The sequence below is a fragment of the Microcebus murinus genome, chromosome 28 (assembly GCF_040939455.1).
Source record: "Microcebus murinus isolate Inina chromosome 28, M.murinus_Inina_mat1.0, whole genome shotgun sequence".
Classification (NCBI taxonomy): Eukaryota; Metazoa; Chordata; class Mammalia; order Primates; family Cheirogaleidae; genus Microcebus; species Microcebus murinus.
Genome location: NC_134131.1, coordinates 16622033 through 16637078, shown reverse-complemented (window position 1 = coordinate 16637078; position 15046 = coordinate 16622033). Strand labels below are relative to the sequence as shown.

Below are 15046 nucleotides of genomic sequence, written 5' to 3'. Positions count from 1 at the left end.
TGAAGGTGATTCCTCTGTGTCCACTTAGGTGTCCATCGGTTCGTACCCATTTGCTGGTGAGCGCGAGCACGTGGTGCTCGTGTGTCCATTCTTGGGCTACCTGGCTTACTGGAACGGGTTCCAGCTCTGGCCAGGAGAACCACGAGAGGTGCCCCCTCACCGCTGCTCCTCCTAGCTGAATAGCACTCCGTGGTGTCCACGCGCCACATTTCATTTACGCACTCGTGGGTCGATGGGCACTCGGGTCGCTTCCAGGTCTTTGCGATTGTGACTTGTGCCCTGACTCTAACCCTAACCCTTACCCAGCCCGTCTCCTCCTCGGCCCCTGCCTGACTGACTCCTTCCCGCCCGGCCTGTCACCTGTCACCGTCCTCTGCCCCTGCCTGACACGCTCCTCCCCGCCCGGGCCGTCACCGTCCTCGGCCCCTGCCTGACGGGGCTCCTCTGTCGCTGGGCCTTCCAAGGGCTTGGTGTGGACGCTGGTTCCAGGACGCCCTCCCAGGAACCCGGTAGCAGGGCGGCCGCAGCGTCTCGCGCCACCCAACCGTCCGCCGGCCGGCGGCCGGCGCTAAGTGGCCTGCGGGGGACGTGCCCCCACTGTGGGGCGGGCGCCCAGCCTGGTGTCTTCTCTGAGGCCCCGTGGCTGCTTTTCCCCCCCGCAAGGGGAGAGCCGCGGAGGTGGGGACCGCCTCCTCGTGGGGACGTACACCCAGCTCTCCACGTCGTATTCCGGGGCTCTCTGTCCTGCCAGAAGGCCCAGCTGGCCTGCGGGTCCTTAGAGTGGCAAAAACATCCGAAAACTGAGATTGAGGGTCCGGTGGTTGTCTGCACTTTTGTGCTGGGCACCCCAGGGAGGCCCGGGGGCTGGCTGGACAACGCGGTCTGCTGGGCAGGGGGGGGGTTTGGAGGAGCAACTGATGCCCTTTGCACTTTGGGTAGCAAGTGTCTGAGGTGTCTCTGAGCCCTGCGCCATGTCGGGGGGTGGGGTGGGGGGGTGGGAGGTCGGGGGGGTGGAGGAGCAGGAGGAGGAGGAGGAGGAGGTGGGAAGGGCCGTGGCCTGCAGTCGTGTTCCCGGGGTGGCTTCTTCCACAGGCTGCTTGGCCTGGGCTCCCTGCACCTGGGCCTTTGGAGGACTGGCCCTGTGCTTGCCAATGCTTCCCCTGCAGGGACCCAGAGCTGGGAGGTTGCATCTCTCAGCCCTGGGTCGGGCAGAGCCCCAGCGGGCCATGCCCACAACCTCTCTCAGCACGGGTCCCCCAGAAGGCTCCTTTGGGACCAGGATTCTCTTGCGGGTGACTCTTTAAGGTCTGGCCCCTGGATGGAGGGGCACCAGGAGTAGAGGAGCAGGAAGGGGAAGGGGGTGGCCATGCGAGGGGACACTTTCAGGCCAAGTCCCAGCTTCAGCCTGATCCTCCTGGGAACCCCGGGGTGTACGTCACACCTCCTGGTTGTCCCGCTCTGAGACAAGGGCTCTGAGACAAGGAGCCGGGCTGCGCATTCCCCCAGCAGCCAGTCGTGGGCTGAGGACACCTGGGGCGTTGGGAACTCCCTGGCTTCTCCTTGGCTTAACATCTGGAGCTGCTTGTGAATCGTGCCGCCACACACACCCGAGTGCAGGTGTCTTCTGCACAGACTGCGGGCCTCGCTCTTCTGAATGCCGCTAGCTCGCCACCCACCCACGGGTGAACCTGGTCAGGGTACTTTCTCTCGGGGGCAGACTCTGATCCTGGCGGGCTACCGGTGTTTCTGTTTGCTCGTTTCTTTCTTCCATTTCGGGAAAGGCTTCCTTACTGGGTGTGGAAATCTCCTATGCCTTTCCTCGCCTATTCTGTCAGCTTTAAAATTCTCTTTCAGTTGCCACCCTCACAGATGGATTAGGAAACTCTTTCCGGTGCACTCATTAGTGAAATGACCTCAATGAAGCTGGAATCCAATATCTAATCGCCGATTTTTAGCGAGTCCACACGCCAGGGTGGTCGGGGTCCAATGCAGCCCCGGCCAGGCCCAGGCCCCTTGGACTGGGCCACAGGAGGACACAGAGGAGGGTCCCGGCCCCCACGGTCGCGTTGCCGGCAGTTCTCCAAGGGCTTGGGCGTTTTCCAGAGGTAGGAGATGGAGGGGACTGATTTCTTCAGCGCCCCACAAACCACGCCACCCCACCCATGGGACACATCCCTAGAGAGAGAGAGAGACGCCCCATACACTCGCTCCCCTCCCCCATGCGCTGTGCCCCAGCCCGGGCCCGGGGGAATAGGCGGCAGCCCACCCACAGGGTGGGGGGCGCAGCTGAAAGGGGTTGTCGGGGAGGGCGGCCCCTGCCTGGGGTCAAAGGGCGGGCGACCCGCGCGTGCGCAATCGGCGGCGGCGGCGGCGGCGGCGGCCACAAGCTGGGGGTGGGCCAGGCGAGGAGAGGAAGGGGGCTGGAAGGTCTCCACCTTGGCGAGTCCAGCCGTGGAGGCGCATCTTGTGTGAGTGTGAGTGAGTGAGTGTGAGTGTGAGTGTGTGTGTGTGTGTGTGTGTGTGTGTGTGTGTGTATAGAGAGACAGCCCCCCACCCCGGCCCGCCGCTCCCTGCCCGCCCCGCCCCGCCCCGCCCCGCCTGTCACCCCCGTCCCTCGGAGCCCGCCGGACCCGGCCGGTGAACTCAACAGGCCCGGCCCGGTGCGGGTCAGCGCCGGCGCGGGGCCTGGGGCGGGGGGAGGAGGCGGCGGGGAAGCGCAGAGAGGCTCGGCTTCTTGAGCGGGGCAGGGGCGCCCTCCGCCGTCTAGGGCCACACCACCCTGAACGCGCCCGATCTCGTCTGGTCTCGGAAGCTAAGCAGGGTCGGGCCTGGTTAGTACTTGGATGGGAGACCGCCTGGGAATACCGGGTGCCGTAGGCTTCTTCTTTTTTTTTTTTTTGTTTTGCCTCTTGTTCTGTCCCCTTTCTGGGAGCGAGTCGGCGGCCCGGGGTGGGGGTCACCCCCACCCTCAGCGCCCGCCGCGGTGCCTGGCGCCCCAGCCCGCACCGTGGGGCCTCCTCTTGTCCCAAGCCGCGACACCGCCGTCACGCGGCAGCATGCGTGGCTTCTGGACTGTCAGGTCTCAGACCAAAGGTCTGCTCTGTGGGAACCGACACGCTGGAGGAAACCTTGAGAGTCTGAGAGGGGAGGGAGTTCCAGAAGAAGGCCAGGATGTCATTTTGAGGGAGTATGTGACCAGAACTCGTCCCGTTGCTTTTGGGGTTCTATGGGCTACACGTAGGAATCTTTGGTGGTGGCACCTGATGTTGGGGGATCCGGAGTCACACCCAGACCTGCTCCACAGGCCTCCTTTTACTTTTCTCTTCGGATTCATTATTTTTAAAAAGTGTCTCTTATCTCTATGATTGCATTTTCTTTTCTCTCTCTTTTCAAGCAGATGATGGGAGTCCAAGTATTAAGGTGACATGTGTTGCCCGTGCCCCCCTCCCCCCTGTGTTCTTATTCATTTACCTCTGATGTTGTTCCAGCGTATTGTGGGGGTACCAATGTTAAGGTCGGGTACGTTGCCCTCTCCCAGCCTCCCCCCTCCGGTCAGAGCCTCAAGTGCGCCCATCCCCCAGTCGGTGCGCACCCACCCCATTCCTAATGGAGGTGTATGCCCATCCCCTCCCCCCACCCGCCCGACACCCACCCGATGAAGGTGATTCCTCTGTGTCCACTTAGGTGTCCATCGGTTCGTACCCATTTGCTGGTGAGCGCGAGCACGTGGTGCTCGTGTGTCCATTCTTGGGCTACCTGGCTTACTGGAACGGGTTCCAGCTCTGGCCAGGAGAACCACGAGAGGTGCCCCCTCACCGCTGCTCCTCCTAGCTGAATAGCACTCCGTGGTGTCCACGCGCCACATTTCATTTACGCACTCGTGGGTCGATGGGCACTCGGGTCGCTTCCAGGTCTTTGCGATTGTGACTTGTGCCCTGACTCTAACCCTAACCCTTACCCAGCCCGTCTCCTCCTCGGCCCCTGCCTGACTGACTCCTTCCCGCCCGGCCTGTCACCTGTCACCGTCCTCTGCCCCTGCCTGACACGCTCCTCCCCGCCCGGGCCGTCACCGTCCTCGGCCCCTGCCTGACGGGGCTCCTCTGTCGCTGGGCCTTCCAAGGGCTTGGTGTGGACGCTGGTTCCAGGACGCCCTCCCAGGAACCCGGTAGCAGGGCGGCCGCAGCGTCTCGCGCCACCCAACCGTCCGCCGGCCGGCGGCCGGCGCTAAGTGGCCTGCGGGGGACGTGCCCCCACTGTGGGGCGGGCGCCCAGCCTGGTGTCTTCTCTGAGGCCCCGTGGCTGCTTTTCCCCCCCGCAAGGGGAGAGCCGCGGAGGTGGGGACCGCCTCCTCGTGGGGACGTACACCCAGCTCTCCACGTCGTATTCCGGGGCTCTCTGTCCTGCCAGAAGGCCCAGCTGGCCTGCGGGTCCTTAGAGTGGCAAAAACATCCGAAAACTGAGATTGAGGGTCCGGTGGTTGTCTGCACTTTTGTGCTGGGCACCCCAGGGAGGCCCGGGGGCTGGCTGGACAACGCGGTCTGCTGGGCAGGGGGGGGGGTTTGGAGGAGCAACTGATGCCCTTTGCACTTTGGGTAGCAAGTGTCTGAGGTGTCTCTGAGCCCTGCGCCATGTCGGGGGGTGGGGTGGGGGGGTGGGAGGTCGGGGGGGTGGAGGAGCAGGAGGAGGAGGAGGAGGAGGTGGGAAGGGCCGTGGCCTGCAGTCGTGTTCCCGGGGTGGCTTCTTCCACAGGCTGCTTGGCCTGGGCTCCCTGCACCTGGGCCTTTGGAGGACTGGCCCTGTGCTTGCCAATGCTTCCCCTGCAGGGACCCAGAGCTGGGAGGTTGCATCTCTCAGCCCTGGGTCGGGCAGAGCCCCAGCGGGCCATGCCCACAACCTCTCTCAGCACGGGTCCCCCAGAAGGCTCCTTTGGGACCAGGATTCTCTTGCGGGTGACTCTTTAAGGTCTGGCCCCTGGATGGAGGGGCACCAGGAGTAGAGGAGCAGGAAGGGGAAGGGGGTGGCCATGCGAGGGGACACTTTCAGGCCAAGTCCCAGCTTCAGCCTGATCCTCCTGGGAACCCCGGGGTGTACGTCACACCTCCTGGTTGTCCCGCTCTGAGACAAGGGCTCTGAGACAAGGAGCCGGGCTTCGCATTCCCCCAGCAGCCAGTCGTGGGCTGAGGACACCTGGGGCGTTGGGAACTCCCTGGCTTCTCCTTGGCTTAACATCTGGAGCTGCTTGTGAATCGTGCCGCCACACACACCCGAGTGCAGGTGTCTTCTGCACAGACTGCGGGCCTCGCTCTTCTGAATGCCGCTAGCTCGCCACCCACCCACGGGTGAACCTGGTCAGGGTACTTTCTCTCGGGGGCAGACTCTGATCCTGGCGGGCTACCGGTGTTTCTGTTTGCTCGTTTCTTTCTTCCATTTCGGGAAAGGCTTCCTTACTGGGTGTGGAAATCTCCTATGCCTTTCCTCGCCTATTCTGTCAGCTTTAAAATTCTCTTTCAGTTGCCACCCTCACAGATGGATTAGGAAACTCTTTCCGGTGCACTCATTAGTGAAATGACCTCAATGAAGCTGGAATCCAATATCTAATCGCCGATTTTTAGCGAGTCCACACGCCAGGGTGGTCGGGGTCCAATGCAGCCCCGGCCAGGCCCAGGCCCCTTGGACTGGGCCACAGGAGGACACAGAGGAGGGTCCCGGCCCCCACGGTCGCGTTGCCGGCAGTTCTCCAAGGGCTTGGGCGTTTTCCAGAGGTAGGAGATGGAGGGGACTGATTTCTTCAGCGCCCCACAAACCACGCCACCCCACCCATGGGACACATCCCTAGAGAGAGAGAGAGACGCCCCATACACTCGCTCCCCTCCCCCATGCGCTGTGCCCCAGCCCGGGCCCGGGGGAATAGGCGGCAGCCCACCCACAGGGTGGGGGGCGCAGCTGAAAGGGGTTGTCGGGGAGGGCGGCCCCTGCCTGGGGTCAAAGGGCGGGCGACCCGCGCGTGCGCAATCGGCGGCGGCGGCGGCGGCGGCGGCCACGAGCTGGGGGTGGGCCAGGCGAGGAGAGGAAGGGGGCTGGAAGGTCTCCACCTTGGCGAGTCCAGCCGTGGAGGCGCATCTTGTGTGAGTGTGAGTGAGTGAGTGTGAGTGTGTGTGTGTGTGTGTGTGTGTATAGAGAGACAGCCCCCCACCCCGGCCCGCCGCTCCCTGCCCGCCCCGCCCCGCCCCGCCCCGCCCCGCCTGTCACCCCCGTCCCTCGGAGCCCGCCGGACCCGGCCGGTGAACTCAACAGGCCCGGCCCGGTGCGGGTCAGCGCCGGCGCGGGGCCTGGGGCGGGGGGAGGAGGCGGCGGGGAAGCGCAGAGAGGCTCGGCTTCTTGAGCGGGGCAGGGGCGCCCTCCGCCGTCTAGGGCCACACCACCCTGAACGCGCCCGATCTCGTCTGGTCTCGGAAGCTAAGCAGGGTCGGGCCTGGTTAGTACTTGGATGGGAGACCGCCTGGGAATACCGGGTGCCGTAGGCTTCTTCTTTTTTTTTTTTTTGTTTTGCCTCTTGTTCTGTCCCCTTTCTGGGAGCGAGTCGGCGGCCCGGGGTGGGGGTCACCCCCACCCTCAGCGCCCGCCGCGGTGCCTGGCGCCCCAGCCCGCACCGTGGGGCCTCCTCTTGTCCCAAGCCGCGACACCGCCGTCACGCGGCAGCATGCGTGGCTTCTGGACTGTCAGGTCTCAGACCAAAGGTCTGCTCTGTGGGAACCGACACGCTGGAGAAAACCTTGAGAGTCTGAGAGGGGAGGGAGTTCCAGAAGAAGGCCAGGATGTCATTTTGAGGGAGTATGTGACCAGAACTCGTCCCGTTGCTTTTGGGGTTCTATGGGCTACACGTAGGAATCTTTGGTGGTGGCACCTGATGTTGGGGGATCCGGAGTCACACCCAGACCTGCTCCACAGGCCTCCTTTTACTTTTCTCTTCGGATTCATTATGTTTAAAAAGTGTCTCTTATCTCTATGATTGCATTTTCTTTTCTCTCTCTTTTCAAGCAGATGATGGGAGTCCAAGTATTAAGGTGACATGTGTTGCCCGTGCCCCCCTCCCCCCTGTGTTCTTATTCATTTACCTCTGATGTTGTTCCAGCGTATTGTGGGGGTACCAATGTTAAGGTCGGGTACGTTGCCCTCTCCCAGCCTCCCCCCTCCGGTCAGAGCCTCAAGTGCGCCCATCCCCCAGTCGGTGCGCACCCACCCCATTCCTAATGGAGGTGTATGCCCATCCCCTCCCCCCACCCGCCCGACACCCACCCGATGAAGGTGATTCCTCTGTGTCCACTTAGGTGTCCATCGGTTCGTACCCATTTGCTGGTGAGCGCGAGCACGTGGTGCTCGTGTGTCCATTCTTGGGCTACCTGGCTTACTGGAACGGGTTCCAGCTCTGGCCAGGAGAACCACGAGAGGTGCCCTCTCACCGCTGCTCCTCCTAGCTGAATAGCACTCCGTGGTGTCCACGCGCCACATTTCATTTACGCACTCGTGGGTCGATGGGCACTCGGGTCGCTTCCAGGTCTTTGCGATTGTGACTTGTGCCCTGACTCTAACCCTAACCCTTACCCAGCCCGTCTCCTCCTCGGCCCCTGCCTGACTGACTCCTTCCCGCCCGGCCTGTCACCTGTCACCGTCCTCTGCCCCTGCCTGACACGCTCCTCCCCGCCCGGGCCGTCACCGTCCTCGGCCCCTGCCTGACGGGGCTCCTCTGTCGCTGGGCCTTCCAAGGGCTTGGTGTGGACGCTGGTTCCAGGACGCCCTCCCAGGAACCCGGTAGCAGGGCGGCCGCAGCGTCTCACGCCACCCAACCGTCCGCCGGCCGGCGGCCGGCGCTAAGTGGCCTGCGGGGGACGTGCCCCCACTGTGGGGCGGGCGCCCAGCCTGGTGTCTTCTCTGAGGCCCCGTGGCTGCTTTTCCCCCCCGCAAGGGGAGAGCCGCGGAGGTGGGGACCGCCTCCTCGTGGGGACGTACACCCAGCTCTCCACGTCGTATTCCGGGGCTCTCTGTCCTGCCAGAAGGCCCAGCTGGCCTGCGGGTCCTTAGAGTGGCAAAAACATCCGAAAACTGAGATTGAGGGTCCGGTGGTTGTCTGCACTTTTGTGCTGGGCACCCCAGGGAGGCCCGGGGGCTGGCTGGACAACGCGGTCTGCTGGGCAGGGGGGGGGGGTTTGGAGGAGCAACTGATGCCCTTTGCACTTTGGGTAGCAAGTGTCTGAGGTGTCTCTGAGCCCTGCGCCATGTCGGGGGGTGGGGTGGGGGGGTGGGAGGTCGGGGGGGGGGTGGAGGAGCAGGAGGAGGAGGAGGAGGAGGTGGGAAGGGCCGTGGCCTGCAGTCGTGTTCCCGGGGTGGCTTCTTCCACAGGCTGCTTGGCCTGGGCTCCCTGCACCTGGGCCTTTGGAGGACTGGCCCTGTGCTTGCCAACGCTTCCCCTGCAGGGACCCAGAGCTGGGAGGTTGCATCTCTCAGCCCTGGGTCGGGCAGAGCCCCAGCGGGCCATGCCCACAACCTCTCTCAGCACGGGTCCCCCAGAAGGCTCCTTTGGGACCAGGATTCTCTTGCGGGTGACTCTTTAAGGTCTGGCCCCTGGATGGAGGGGCACCAGGAGTAGAGGAGCAGGAAGGGGAAGGGGGTGGCCATGCGAGGGGACACTTTCAGGCCAAGTCCCAGCTTCAGCCTGATCCTCCTGGGAACCCCGGGGTGTACGTCACACCTCCTGGTTGTCCCGCTCTGAGACAAGGGCTCTGAGACAAGGAGCCGGGCTTCGCATTCCCCCAGCAGCCAGTCGTGGGCTGAGGACACCTGGGGCGTTGGGAACTCCCTGGCTTCTCCTTGGCTTAACATCTGGAGCTGCTTGTGAATCGTGCCGCCACACACACCCGAGTGCAGGTGTCTTCTGCACAGACTGCGGGCCTCGCTCTTCTGAATGCCGCTAGCTCGCCACCCACCCACGGGTGAACCTGGTCAGGGTACTTTCTCTCGGGGGCAGACTCTGATCCTGGCGGGCTACCGGTGTTTCTGTTTGCTCGTTTCTTTCTTCCATTTCGGGAAAGGCTTCCTTACTGGGTGTGGAAATCTCCTATGCCTTTCCTCGCCTATTCTGTCAGCTTTAAAATTCTCTTTCAGTTGCCACCCTCACAGATGGATTAGGAAACTCTTTCCGGTGCACTCATTAGTGAAATGACCTCAATGAAGCTGGAATCCAATATCTAATCGCCGATTTTTAGCGAGTCCACACGCCAGGGTGGTCGGGGTCCAATGCAGCCCCGGCCAGGCCCAGGCCCCTTGGACTGGGCCACAGGAGGACACAGAGGAGGGTCCCGGCCCCCACGGTCGCGTTGCCGGCAGTTCTCCAAGGGCTTGGGCGTTTTCCAGAGGTAGGAGATGGAGGGGACTGATTTCTTCAGCGCCCCACAAACCACGCCACCCCACCCATGGGACACATCCCTAGAGAGAGAGAGAGACGCCCCATACACTCGCTCCCCTCCCCCATGCGCTGTGCCCCAGCCCGGGCCCGGGGGAATAGGCGGCAGCCCACCCACAGGGTGGGGGGCGCAGCTGAAAGGGGTTGTCGGGGAGGGCGGCCCCTGCCTGGGGTCAAAGGGCGGGCGACCCGCGCGTGCGCAATCGGCGGCGGCGGCGGCGGCGGCGGCCACGAGCTGGGGGTGGGCCAGGCGAGGAGAGGAAGGGGGCTGGAAGGTCTCCACCTTGGCGAGTCCAGCCGTGGAGGCGCATCTTGTGTGAGTGTGAGTGAGTGAGTGTGAGTGTGTGTGTGTGTGTGTGTGTATAGAGAGACAGCCCCCCACCCCGGCCCGCCGCTCCCTGCCCGCCCCGCCCCGCCCCGCCCCGCCCCGCCTGTCACCCCCGTCCCTCGGAGCCCGCCGGACCCGGCCGGTGAACTCAACAGGCCCGGCCCGGTGCGGGTCAGCGCCGGCGCGGGGCCTGGGGCGGGGGGAGGAGGCGGCGGGGAAGCGCAGAGAGGCTCGGCTTCTTGAGCGGGGCAGGGGCGCCCTCCGCCGTCTAGGGCCACACCACCCTGAACGCGCCCGATCTCGTCTGGTCTCGGAAGCTAAGCAGGGTCGGGCCTGGTTAGTACTTGGATGGGAGACCGCCTGGGAATACCGGGTGCCGTAGGCTTCTTCTTTTTTTTTTTTTTGTTTTGCCTCTTGTTCTGTCCCCTTTCTGGGAGCGAGTCGGCGGCCCGGGGTGGGGGTCACCCCCACCCTCAGCGCCCGCCGCGGTGCCTGGCGCCCCAGCCCGCACCGTGGGGCCTCCTCTTGTCCCAAGCCGCGACACCGCCGTCACGCGGCAGCATGCGTGGCTTCTGGACTGTCAGGTCTCAGACCAAAGGTCTGCTCTGTGGGAACCGACACGCTGGAGGAAACCTTGAGAGTCTGAGAGGGGAGGGAGTTCCAGAAGAAGGCCAGGATGTCATTTTGAGGGAGTATGTGACCAGAACTCGTCCCGTTGCTTTTGGGGTTCTATGGGCTACACGTAGGAATCTTTGGTGGTGGCACCTGATGTTGGGGGATCCGGAGTCACACCCAGACCTGCTCCACAGGCCTCCTTTTACTTTTCTCTTCGGATTCATTATGTTTAAAAAGTGTCTCTTATCTCTATGATTGCATTTTCTTTTCTCTCTCTTTTCAAGCAGATGATGGGAGTCCAAGTATTAAGGTGACATGTGTTGCCCGTGCCCCCCTCCCCCCTGTGTTCTTATTCATTTACCTCTGATGTTGTTCCAGCGTATTGTGGGGGTACCAATGTTAAGGTCGGGTACGTTGCCCTCTCCCAGCCTCCCCCCTCCGGTCAGAGCCTCAAGTGCGCCCATCCCCCAGTCGGGGCGCACCCACCCCATTCCTAATGGAGGTGTATGCCCATCCCCTCCCCCCACCCGCCCGACACCCACCCGATGAAGGTGATTCCTCTGTGTCCACTTAGGTGTCCATCGGTTCGTACCCATTTGCTGGTGAGCGCGAGCACGTGGTGCTCGTGTGTCCATTCTTGGGCTACCTGGCTTACTGGAACGGGTTCCAGCTCTGGCCAGGAGAACCACGAGAGGTGCCCTCTCACCGCTGCTCCTCCTAGCTGAATAGCACTCCGTGGTGTCCACGCGCCACATTTCATTTACGCACTCGTGGGTCGATGGGCACTCGGGTCGCTTCCAGGTCTTTGCGATTGTGACTTGTGCCCTGACTCTAACCCTAACCCTTACCCAGCCCGTCTCCTCCTCGGCCCCTGCCTGACTGACTCCTTCCCGCCCGGCCTGTCACCTGTCACCGTCCTCTGCCCCTGCCTGACACGCTCCTCCCCGCCCGGGCCGTCACCGTCCTCGGCCCCTGCCTGATGGGGCTCCTCCGTCGCCTGGGCCTTCCAAGGGCTTGGTGTGGACGCTGGTTCCAGGACGCCCTCCCAGGAACCCGGTAGCAGGGCGGCCGCAGCGTCTCGCGCCACCCAACCGTCCGCCGGCCGGCGGCCGTCGCTAAGTGGCCTGCGGGGGACGTGCCCCCACTGTGGGGCGGGCGCCCAGCCTGGTGTCTTCTCTGAGGCCCCGTGGCTGCTTTTCCCCCCCGCAAGGGGAGAGCCGCGGAGGTGGGGACCGCCTCCTCGTGGGGACGTACACCCAGCTCTCCACGTCGGATTCCGGGGCTCTCTGTCCTGCCAGAAGGCCCAGCTGGCCTGCGGGTCCTTAGAGTGGCAAAAACATCCGAAAACTGAGATTGAGGGTCCGGTGGTTGTCTGCACTTTTGTGCTGGGCACCCCAGGGAGGCCCGGGGGCTGGCTGGACAACGCGGTCTGCTGGGCAGGGGGGGGGGTTTGGAGGAGCAACTGATGCCCTTTGCACTTTGGGTAGCAAGTGTCTGAGGTGTCTCTGAGCCCTGCGCCATGTCGGGGGGTGGGGTGGGGGGGTGGGAGGTCGGGGGGGGGGGTGGAGGAGCAGGAGGAGGAGGAGGAGGAGGTGGGAAGGGCCGTGGCCTGCAGTCGTGTTCCCGGGGTGGCTTCTTCCACAGGCTGCTTGGCCTGGGCTCCCTGCACCTGGGCCTTTGGAGGACTGGCCCTGTGCTTGCCAACGCTTCCCCTGCAGGGACCCAGAGCTGGGAGGTTGCATCTCTCAGCCCTGGGTCGGGCAGAGCCCCAGCGGGCCATGCCCACAACCTCTCTCAGCACGGGTCCCCCAGAAGGCTCCTTTGGGACCAGGATTCTCTTGCGGGTGACTCTTTAAGGTCTGGCCCCTGGATGGAGGGGCACCAGGAGTAGAGGAGCAGGAAGGGGAAGGGGGTGGCCATGCGAGGGGACACTTTCAGGCCAAGTCCCAGCTTCAGCCTGATCCTCCTGGGAACCCTGGTGTGTACGTCACACCTCCTGGTTGTCCCGCTCTGAGACAAGGGCTCTGAGACAAGGAGCCGGGCTTCGCATTCCCCCAGCAGCCAGTCGTGGGCTGAGGACACCTGGGGCGTTGGGAACTCCCTGGCTTCTCCTTGGCTTAACATCTGGAGCTGCTTGTGAATCGTGCCGCCACACACACCCGAGTGCAGGTGTCTTCTGCACAGACTGCGGGCCTCGCTCTTCTGAATGCCGCTAGCTCGCCACCCACCCACGGGTGAACCTGGTCAGGGTACTTTCTCTCGGGGGCAGACTCTGATCCTGGCGGGCTACCGGTGTTTCTGTTTGCTCGTTTCTTTCTTCCATTTCGGGAAAGGCTTCCTTACTGGGTGTGGAAATCTCCTATGCCTTTCCTCGCCTATTCTGTCAGCTTTAAAATTCTCTTTCAGTTGCCACCCTCACAGATGGATTAGGAAACTCTTTCCGGTGCACTCATTAGTGAAATGACCTCAATGAAGCTGGAATCCAATATCTAATCGCCGATTTTTAGCGAGTCCACACGCCAGGGTGGTCGGGGTCCAATGCAGCCCCGGCCAGGCCCAGGCCCCTTGGACTGGGCCACAGGAGGACACAGAGGAGGGTCCCGGCCCCCACGGTCGCGTTGCCGGCAGTTCTCCAAGGGCTTGGGCGTTTTCCAGAGGTAGGAGATGGAGGGGACTGATTTCTTCAGCGCCCCACAAACCACGCCACCCCACCCATGGGACACATCCCTAGAGAGAGAGAGAGACGCCCCATACACTCGCTCCCCTCCCCCATGCGCTGTGCCCCAGCCCGGGCCCGGGGGAATAGGCGGCAGCCCACCCACAGGGTGGGGGGCGCAGCTGAAAGGGGTTGTCGGGGAGGGCGGCCCCTGCCTGGGGTCAAAGGGCGGGCGACCCGCGCGTGCGCAATCGGCGGCGGCGGCGGCGGCGGCGGCCACGAGCTGGGGGTGGGCCAGGCGAGGAGAGGAAGGGGGCTGGAAGGTCTCCACCTTGGCGAGTCCAGCCGTGGAGGCGCATCTTGTGTGAGTGTGAGTGAGTGAGTGTGAGTGTGAGTGTGTGTGTGTGTGTGTGTGTGTATAGAGAGACAGCCCCCCACCCCGGCCCGCCGCTCCCTGCCCGCCCCGCCCCGCCCCGCCTGTCACCCCCGTCCCTCGGAGCCCGCCGGACCCGGCCGGTGAACTCAACAGGCCCGGCCCGGTGCGGGTCAGCGCCGGCGCGGGGCCTGGGGCGGGGGGAGGAGGCGGCGGGGAAGCGCAGAGAGGCTCGGCTTCTTGAGCGGGGCAGGGGCGCCCTCCGCCGTCTAGGGCCACACCACCCTGAACGCGCCCGATCTCGTCTGGTCTCGGAAGCTAAGCAGGGTCGGGCCTGGTTAGTACTTGGATGGGAGACCGCCTGGGAATACCGGGTGCCGTAGGCTTCTTCTTTTTTTTTTTTTTGTTTTGCCTCTTGTTCTGTCCCCTTTCTGGGAGCGAGTCGGCGGCCCGGGGTGGGGGTCACCCCCACCCTCAGCGCCCGCCGCGGTGCCTGGCGCCCCAGCCCGCACCGTGGGGCCTCCTCTTGTCCCAAGCCGCGACACCGCCGTCACGCGGCAGCATGCGTGGCTTCTGGACTGTCAGGTCTCAGACCAAAGGTCTGCTCTGTGGGAACCGACACGCTGGAGGAAACCTTGAGAGTCTGAGAGGGGAGGGAGTTCCAGAAGAAGGCCAGGATGTCATTTTGAGGGAGTATGTGACCAGAACTCGTCCCGTTGCTTTTGGGGTTCTATGGGCTACACGTAGGAATCTTTGGTGGTGGCACCTGATGTTGGGGGATCCGGAGTCACACCCAGACCTGCTCCACAGGCCTCCTTTTACTTTTCTCTTCGGATTCATTATGTTTAAAAAGTGTCTCTTATCTCTATGATTGCATTTTCTTTTCTCTCTCTTTTCAAGCAGATGATGGGAGTCCAAGTATTAAGGTGACATGTGTTGCCCGTGCCCCCCTCCCCCCTGTGTTCTTATTCATTTACCTCTGATGTTGTTCCAGCGTATTGTGGGGGTACCAATGTTAAGGTCGGGTACGTTGCCCTCTCCCAGCCTCCCCCCTCCGGTCAGAGCCTCAAGTGCGCCCATCCCCCAGTCGGGGCGCACCCACCCCATTCCTAATGGAGGTGTATGCCCATCCCCTCCCCCCACCCGCCCGACACCCACCCGATGAAGGTGATTCCTCTGTGTCCACTTAGGTGTCCATCGGTTCGTACCCATTTGCTGGTGAGCGCGAGCACGTGGTGCTCGTGTGTCCATTCTTGGGCTACCTGGCTTACTGGAACGGGTTCCAGCTCTGGCCAGGAGAACCACGAGAGGTGCCCTCTCACCGCTGCTCCTCCTAGCTGAATAGCACTCCGTGGTGTCCACGCGCCACATTTCATTTACGCACTCGTGGGTCGATGGGCACTCGGGTCGCTTCCAGGTCTTTGCGATTGTGACTTGTGCCCTGACTCTAACCCTAACCCTTACCCAGCCCGTCTCCTCCTCGGCCCCTGCCTGACTGACTCCTTCCCGCCCGGCCTGTCACCTGTCACCGTCCTCTGCCCCTGCCTGACACGCTCCTCCCCGCCCGGGCCGTCACCGTCCTCGGCCCCTGCCTGACGGGGCTCCTCCGTCGCCTGG

The 15046-nt window shown here is 63.5% G+C and overlaps 4 non-coding genes across 4 annotated transcripts; all 4 read left to right on the top strand.

The window, feature by feature from the left end:
- The first annotated feature begins 2761 nt into the window (after nt 1-2761).
- On the top strand, nt 2762-2880 carry LOC142865206 (5S ribosomal RNA). The gene has a single exon (XR_012915509.1). It is a non-coding gene; the product is annotated as a 5S ribosomal RNA (ribosomal RNA).
- Nucleotides 2881-6405: 3525 nt separating this feature from the next.
- LOC142865205 (5S ribosomal RNA) lies at nt 6406-6524 on the top strand. Its single transcript, XR_012915508.1, has one exon. It is a non-coding gene; the product is annotated as a 5S ribosomal RNA (ribosomal RNA).
- A 3527-nt stretch (nt 6525-10051) lies between these two features.
- LOC142865204 (5S ribosomal RNA) lies at nt 10052-10170 on the top strand. The gene has a single exon (XR_012915507.1). It is a non-coding gene; the product is annotated as a 5S ribosomal RNA (ribosomal RNA).
- Nucleotides 10171-13696: 3526 nt separating this feature from the next.
- LOC142865203 (5S ribosomal RNA) lies at nt 13697-13815 on the top strand. Its single transcript, XR_012915506.1, has one exon. It is a non-coding gene; the product is annotated as a 5S ribosomal RNA (ribosomal RNA).
- The last annotated feature ends 1231 nt before the right edge of the window (nt 13816-15046 follow it).